Source organism: Tiliqua scincoides, chromosome 2 (assembly GCF_035046505.1).
Source record: "Tiliqua scincoides isolate rTilSci1 chromosome 2, rTilSci1.hap2, whole genome shotgun sequence".
NCBI lineage: Eukaryota > Metazoa > Chordata > Lepidosauria > Squamata > Scincidae > Tiliqua > Tiliqua scincoides.
In genome coordinates, this window is record NC_089822.1 from 44,965,475 (window position 1) to 44,974,217 (window position 8,743).

Consider the following 8,743-nt stretch of genomic DNA (forward strand, 5'->3'; position numbering starts at 1 on the left):
TTCTGATTTTGTGCCAGCTAAAGAGTGGGGCTACTTTCTGTACTCAGAGGAAGGGGATGAATGTCCTCTTCTGAGGAGCCACTGCCAGCTGCCTGGCGCACTCAGGATACCATGGCAGCCATTTTTTGTGCCACGGCAGCCCCGCTCGCAGGGCAGCTCAGGGTTGGGCTGTAGGTTCTGAATACACACACACAGATATGAAAAAGTGTCATTGGGTCATACCATTTACAGACTTTTTAAATACCTGCAGACTTCCATCACATCAATCTTAGAGGAAGAAGAGATCAATACAATATAGCAAAAAGCACATTTCATAAAGAAGGCTGATTTTTCAAAAATATTTGTAATTTATTAAAAATAATAAATTAGCTAAAATATGAGCAAAAGATTAGATGTTACTACTTTGTCAAAAGAAAACAAGTATTCAAAGAAATGGCACTATGATGGGAATACAAGTGTAATGTTTATGCAGTATTGTCAGATAACAAATCCATTGAAATAATTGCTGATATAGTTACTAAGGAATATGTCAGTTCTTTCTTACCTGCATATAGGAAAAAATAGTGAAGGTACCTCTATGCTATAATGTGAAGATAGCGCACTCGTCAGTTCTGCTTTGTGTACACACTATGGTGAGCTGACCACCAGTAATGGCTTGCCACTTACCATCTACTATTGGTAGATTGGTAAATAAGCAAGTGCACTTTTCATGCAAGACATGAAAAGTTTGCTGTTGTCCTACACCTGCATAGAAAAAACATTGTGCATGAAGCTGCTCATGCTTCTAATGATTTTGAACCAGTTCTTGTTGATATGTTTGATTTTCTGTACATGTCTCTCAAGCTGAGAAGTTTGAGTGGCCTTTTGATATCTTTTCATAGATTTTAGTGAACCGGACCTTGTTACCCTTAAAGTTTTTCTCTGTGCCCAAAATGAAGCTGCTTTGGCTCAGACTTGCCTTATTTCAGCTGCCATTAAGATCTCCTCCTCACCCCTGACATCCTTATTTGGCCAGGAAGCCCTGATACATTTTCAATTGCTCAATGGGAAAAGGGTCTGAAAAAATAACATAATGAGCTGGTACCTTTATGCTTCCGAACAATTGTCAAGAATGACATCTGCGGCACTTGGTTCTGGTTGCTTCTGCCTAATGGCAGATTCCACCCACCTGATTGGGGCTAAGGGGACAGGCTAGGTTTTCCTGCATTGGGACCAGCCAATGAGAAGGACCCAACAATACTTAAAAGGAGACTGAGTTGGGTTTTGCATGCTCAGCTAGGAGAACAAGAGTCAATTACTGACTATGACCCAGCCTTCCCATAATGGAAGAGATAGGATGAATTATGTAAGTAGATTTCTTAGTGCTGAAGATGTGTAGGTAGAAACTCTATATTTTTTTAATTATTCCTGACCACAACTCTGTATTTTGTGCTATGCCCATTTTTGTTCAATAAACTTTTAAAATAAATATTTTAAAAGCATATTGGAGAGGGCAGACAGGCCAATTGCCACCCTTTTCTTATATCCAAAAGGTTTGGTGCCAAAGAGTGTCCAGGTTAAAGGCCTTACTCAGACTGAAAGAAAGATGAAGCCTTAATTCCATCTCTGTTGGCACCAAGGTACTCTTCCAAAGCTCAGGCTGGCAGATCGCAACACCAACCAGGACAGCTTGTTATGGTGTGCCTTGTTCTCCTCCTGAGGAGCCTGAGAGTGCATGGGATATGTGAAACAGGGTCTGTGACTTTCTATCTCCACAGTTTTGTCCGGAGTTCAACAAATCACAGTTCTAAACAGTCTGTTAGCTACATGAATTAAGGACCTGGAACCTTTTTCCACACCATTCACAGCTTGTTATACTCACATTAAAACATGTTCATATTTTCCCTGTCTTTTTAGTGTGGGCAGTTTTTGAAGTTAATTGTCTGGAGAAAGCTGAATTTTCAATATATGTTTCTAAGATCTTTTATCTATTCATTTCCTTCTGTTGTAAGATGTTTTGTCTCCTTAAAGAACCATTTGGTTCTTGATGATTCTGAAATACAGTAGACAAAGCCATTTCGTGCATGACATTTCCACATTAGAGTTTCTAAACCAGTTGCACTGCATATGAAATAATTTTGCTAATAATTTTGAAATATTAATTTCATTGCAAAATGAAATAGCATATGGTTTTTTTCTCTCTTCCATTGTACACCTTCTAATCTCAATGACACATTCCACACAGAGTGTAAATTTGTTCAGAGAAAGATGTAAATTTTAATTCATCTCATAATTATTTTTGTCTGTGAAAACCACTAATTTAGTGGTGTACCTGGCGGGGGTTCCAGGGGGCCACATAGTCCAGGGCAGCAGATGCCTGGGATGGCATTTGCTATCCCCCCCCCCCCGTACCTGCTGCCTCCCCTCCAGAAGGCATTCTTGTAAGGCCTTCTGGAGGCTGAAAACCCTCACTAAATTGCCACCTGCTGTGGCACTGCAGAAGTCATAAATAGGCCATGTCCAATTTATATCTCGCTGTACCTTTGTATGACATGGTGGTAAAGGTCATAGAAACATGTACAGTTCTTGATTAAAATGATGGTTGAAACTGTGTTCTGAATACAATGTTTCCATGTCTAGTTGCAAAAGTGATCAGATGGTATCACCAAGGCTTCTGCAATCTCTGCTGTACAGCATCCATGGTTCCAAAGCTGTTTGTTGTGGTTTCTACAACAGTTTCCAAGGAAAGTAGGCATTTAGAAGCATTAAAACATTTCTCAACCTTTCTAATATTCTGCCCATGTTGTATGAAAGTGTATGGACAGTTTTCCTTATTTCAAATGCTAAACCAGTTTTAAAGTATATATTGATTTTATCCATTTCACAGATAAATTGAAATTGTAACTTATTACTAGAGGTGGGTGAAAACAGTTTTTTTGCACACGGTCCAATGAACACTCGAGACAACAGATATGGGAGAAAGGGCCACTTTATTAGCATTTACAACCGAAGGGGAGGCTGAGACCTGCAGCCGCAGAGGGAGCGAAGCCCCCCGTGCTGCGGGGGCGGGACCACTGGGCGGTACCAGAACACATCTGCCCCCAGGCTGGCATGCACCTGATTCCAAGCCATGCCCCACTCTCAGGCAGCGCAGCTCATCCAGGTCTGTCCCTTAAGGGGAAGGCAGCCGGACCACAGGCTGTGCCACCTCGAGCCTCTGAGGCGGACCCCGCGGTCCCGGCCAGGGCCCCGCCTACGTCCTCGTACCGCCGAGCCCCTGAGGACTGCAATTGGGTGCTGCCCTGCCTATGCCGCCTGAAGGTGCACGCCAAAATCCATTTCATGCCTCCTAATCCGCACCACCTGCCACCAGGAGGGGTCAGCCTAGAGCACCCGCTAAGCAGGTTGGCAACAGAACCTCACCCCCCCCAGGAGCCGCTCACCCATTAAGCGGGTTGGTGACAACATCACCCCTCTCTCAAAGGAACAGAGCAGCATACCTGCCAGCAGGTTGTTAACAGATCATCACCCCTCTCCCACTGGAGCAGGGGTCGCACGCCCGTTAAGCAGGCTGGTAACAACAGCACCCCTAAAGCAGTGGGGGCAGCATACCCGTGAAGCGGGCTGTTAACGGAACCTCCTCCCTCTCAAGGAGAAGAGCCACAATCCCGTTAATCAGATTGGTGACTGAACATCACCTCTCTCCAAGGAGTAGGGGCAGAGCACCTGTTAAATGGTTGCTAATCATCACCCCCTCTCACTGGAGCAGGGGTAGCATAACCCGTTAAATGGATTGGTAACAACTGCACCCCTAAAGCAGTGGGGGCAGCATACCGCGGGCTGTTAACAGAACATCCTCCCACTCAAGGGGAAGGGCCACAATCCCGTAAGGGGGGTCTGTAAATGAACATCACCCCTCTCCAAGGAGTAGGGGCAGAGCACCTGTTAAATGGTTGCTAATAGAACATCCCCCTCCTGAAGGAGAAAGGACAGTGCGCCCACACTCATTAAGTGGGCTGGTAACTGAACAGCACCCTTCTCTAAGGAGAAAGGGCCACAATCCCGCTAAGCGGGTTATAAACAGAACCTCTTCCCCCCTTCCGAGGGCGTAGGGGCATTATGTCCACTAAGTGGGTTGGCAAAGTAGCACCCCCCTCTCTGAAAGGAGTAGGGGCAGTACTCCTGATAAGTGCATTGTTGACAGAAAACCACCTCTCCCACATGAGTCATGGAAGCGCACCTGGTAGGTAGTAACAGATCAACACCCTCTCCTAAGGAGAAGGGATAGTAATTCTGTTAAGCAGGTTGGTAATGGAAACCCACTCTTCCCTCAAGGAGTAGGGGCGGCGCACCTGTTAAATGGGGCTGTACAGAACATACCCCCTCTCTCAAGGAGCAGGGACAGCATGCCCACCGAGTGAGTTGTTAAATGCCTGCTGATGCAAAGGGAGAACATAGCATTAAATGCACTGGAGCGCCCCCATCCACTCCTCTCAACTCCATGGGTGCTGAAGCCTGGCCTGGCAGCTTTCGAAGCAGCTAGCAATCCTCCAAGACGGCCTGGGGCTCCAAATATGTCCCTAAAATATCATCTGAAACTGATGAAGTATTAACAGGGAGGAGTTCAGGTGCCTGCATAAAAGGGGGGGCCCTCCCTGGGAGGAGATAGGTGCAGGTGGTTGGACATGGTGCAGGCTGGGCAGCTGACAGTTAGGGGAGCCACCACCGCACCCTCGTCCATGCCCCTTCTGGTCAGCCTTATACATCTGCAGGTGCAAGTATGTTGTGTTAGGACTCAACCTGTGATCATCGTGCCACAATGCTGGTAGGGGGGGAGAAGCAAACCTGGATTTGGCAAGCGCCTCCTGGGTGGGGGAAAAATGCGCCCCTGTAGAGATCCCAAGATACTGGCCTACACAGTGAGTCCATGTTAATTGCTGCACATGATGCTGTGGGTAGTTGGCTTGTGCCAATCAGCAACCATAAAGGCGGTTCTACTAAAGCCTGCCAGTATCCTTTATATTTGCAAGTCTGTAGTGTAATCCAGCCACCTTAATGCTCCTGACTTAAACAGAAGTGACAGCTATGCAATGCTCCTGGGCCCCACTGAAAGGCCTTTCTCTCAAGCACCAGTAGCGAAGGCATGAGAGAAAAGGGGGGACAAAATATGCCGAGCCTGCATGTTGCAACCAGGCAGCTGGATCCGCAAGGTTATGCCACCCATGGCCAGTTAGCATACCTGTCAATGTCGAGCCAAGGTCTCGGAGGACTGTGCTGGGAGTCCTGGCCTGTCTCCTGAGCCAGCTGCCCAGATGCTCTTCCTAAAAGGGGGAAGGACCTCAGCTCTGTTATTATTTATTCAAGAGACATGCCAGGCAAAAGTGTCTGCATGTTCATTTCAAAATGCATAGAGAAGTGAAGCCCCCCCGCCCCCAGACGCTGGCAGAGTCCCAATGCTGGTTGCAACTTGGATCTTCCAAAACTAACGAAAATCCCTGAGGCCCAGGCCAAGAAACTAGTCACTACACTGCTACCATAATTTATTGGTGACTGATGGTCGGGTCAAAGGCTTCAACCAATGAAGGAAAAAAGTGGGGAATCTAATTGGTGCTGCACCGCTTTCTGGCTATCCCGTACTCATCTTCATTGACCAGATTGGGGCCAACTCCCTTCTGTGCAGCTATCCTGTACTCACCCTCAGGGGCCAGATCAGGGCCAACTCCACCCTAAGGTGTGCGGAGACTGCTTGCTTTGTGCTGCAGAGACTGCAGGCATGTGCTTGTGAACAATTGTTCCTAGTGAACTTGCTGGCTGAGTTGCACTCAAAAGTACGCGGGATCTGCACCCATGGTCATCCTCCAGTACCTCGGACTACTAAGCCTTGCCACTAGCTATCAGGTGACTGCTATCTCTCCAGCTCCCCCAAGCCCCTTTGGGCGGCAAGACCAGCATGTCTCCAGTCCTGCTGTGGGATCCTCCGCCCCCCACAGTGGGGTTTCACTACGTAGTGTAAAGCTCAAAGTCTAAAAAATGCGGATCACAAGCATAGCCCTGCTGATCACAATATGCCATAGCCCTGACAGGCAGGGCATATTATGTCCCCATATTCAAAACAGGGGATGGCCCTAGAGGGCACATCCAAATTACGGCTGATTGCCCAATACTCGTAAGCTCCCTTCCCCCCACACAAGGGGGGGGCAACAGCCCCATAAGGTATTTTGAGTTCCCCTACCATCATGACCACCAGATCCCGGGCTGCTCCTTGTCAGGAGTACCATCTAAGTTGCCAGGGTTTAGGGGTGGGGGGGAAGGCTGCAGCCACAGCGCAAGCTAGTAAGGTGCTCCCTTTTATGCCACCCCCAGGGGGGAGCTGAATTGGGCTGGGGATAGTGCCCTCCTGCAGGTCAGGGCAAGATGGGAAGCCCCAGTTCCTTGTACCCCTATGTGCCCATTTAGGAGCCACTGGATCTGTGCTGGCTTGCAACTCACAGCCCCAATCTCATGCCTGTATACTCCTCAGTAAGTCCCATTAGATCAATGGGGCACACTCCCAGGAAAGTGTGGACAGGATTGTAGCCCTAAGTCCAGCTATGACTACCCAGGAGCAAGTCCCGTTATACTCTGTGGGACTTACTCCTGGAAAGTGGGACGAGGACTGGAGACCTACGGCCCAAGCCTCTGCATGCCTACTCAGAAGCAAGCCCCATCATAGCCCAAGGGGCTCACTCCCTGGAAAGTGGGGCGAGAACTGCAGCCTGATGGTCCAAGCTTCTGCAGGCCTACTCAGAAGTAAGCCCCATTATAATCCATGGGGTTTACTCCCAGGAAAATGTGGCTAGGATTGCAGCCAGGGAGGCATTCCTGGGCAGCCCTGGGGGCAGGTGGGCAAGGAGAGGGGCTGGGATCCAGCAATTATGCCAGATCCCAACCCCCATTCCCTGGGAGAACAGAAGGGCTTCAAGCCGCTCTGCTGTCATCGGACTTGTGACACCTCAGGAGGTGGCGAAAGTCTAAGGAGACCCATTGGGGCCAGCAGCCCTTACTCAGGGGTAAGGGGAAGACTTTCCCCTTGCCTCTAGCTAAGCTGCTTCTGGCCACAATCCTGCACTGGATACAGCGCAAGCATCCTGGCTTGCTTGTTCCAGCACAAGTTTGGACTGAACCTACAGTTCATACCCCATGTGACAGGCAACAACTGAGCACATGCAGTGTTAACAGCATGTTGAATTTCCACCTGCCACACAACTGGACCCCTACCAGCCAACTACAGAATAGGTCTGTTCCCAGTGGTGTCGCTAGGAGGGTGTGTGTGTGTGTGTGTGTGTGTGTGTGTGTGTGTGAGCCACACAGGATAACATGCAAAGGGGGGGTGACACCACCACTACCCAAAATTTTTTAAATCTTGGTATTTTGAATAATACCATCATGTTATATATCACTCAATGCATGATTTCATGCAGAATGCAATGAAACTAATGACATTGAAATATCTCTATTCTATGTCAAAAGTTATGGCCAAAAAACTAGTGGGGTGGGGCAATGGCGCATCGCCACGCTTACTGTGCAGGGCGTTGCCCCACTCACTGCATGGGAGGAGGTCCATCAGGGGGGTGATATGCTGGTCTCCTGCACCATGTGACACAAACATTACTGTGTTCCAATCCTACATGACTGGAGTTCGGTTCCCTATGACACAAGAAGAGAAACCAAGTCTAAGGGTCAGAACATGTGATACATTTGGCATGAAGATACTGCTGAAAACAATATTGCCATTGTATTTCTTGTACCACCCACAAAAATTGTACATCTTCATGCCCTAACCCACATTTCTGGCAGCCACTGGAGGGAGCAAAGAGTCTTATAATGTGGGGAGGATTATTAACCCTACACAGGATCCAGATATGTCTAAATACACCTCTTTATATTTGGGGTACCACATTGTTAATAGGAAAGCAGTACAGTGTGGACAGCACACATGCATGTTTTTGCTAACTACCTGCACATCTAATGTTCCATTTGATGGAAGGAACTTTAGTTTCATCTAATCAAAGTATCTATGAGCTAGAGTATATATGGCTGTTTATTTAAAGCTCAGCCCCAAAGTTATTTTATTTTCACATTTTTATACCACCCTTCTTCCTTATTCCTATATCATTTATATCAGTTGATTTGTAAACAAAGTAGAATTAGCTGAGATAATTCCAAATCATTGTGGTGGTTATTAATTACAGAAGCGCAACTGAAAGTGTCCCTAAATTCCTATAATATTATCCAATTTCCCAAAGTTCTCAAGGATTAATATTTGGAAGATAAGCATTAGGTAGTTACTTTTCATCCCCATCAGTGCTCTAGCTAGCAAATAAAAATGGAAACTTAAAAGCTCCATGTTAACTGCCAAGATTTGCAATATGTATGATGATAGTGTGAATGGCAACATAAAATGTTAATCCTTATTCTTAGTTTGACCTATTTTTCTTTGAATCAGGCCAGGGCTGAAGAATGAATTAGACCAGTGTTTCTCAAACTGTGGGTCGGGACCCACTAGGCGGGTCATGAACCAATTTCAGGTGGGTTCCCATTCATTTCAATATTTAATTTTTAATATATTAGACTTGATGCCACCATGGTATGTGACTGCATTTGGGGAAATATTTCAGACTTGTACTTTTAACAAACTACTATGTATATTCTTTTAACAATGATAGTAAATAGAACTTACTCCTGGGTAAGTGTGGGTAGGATTTTTTGTGTAAAAAATTTCCTG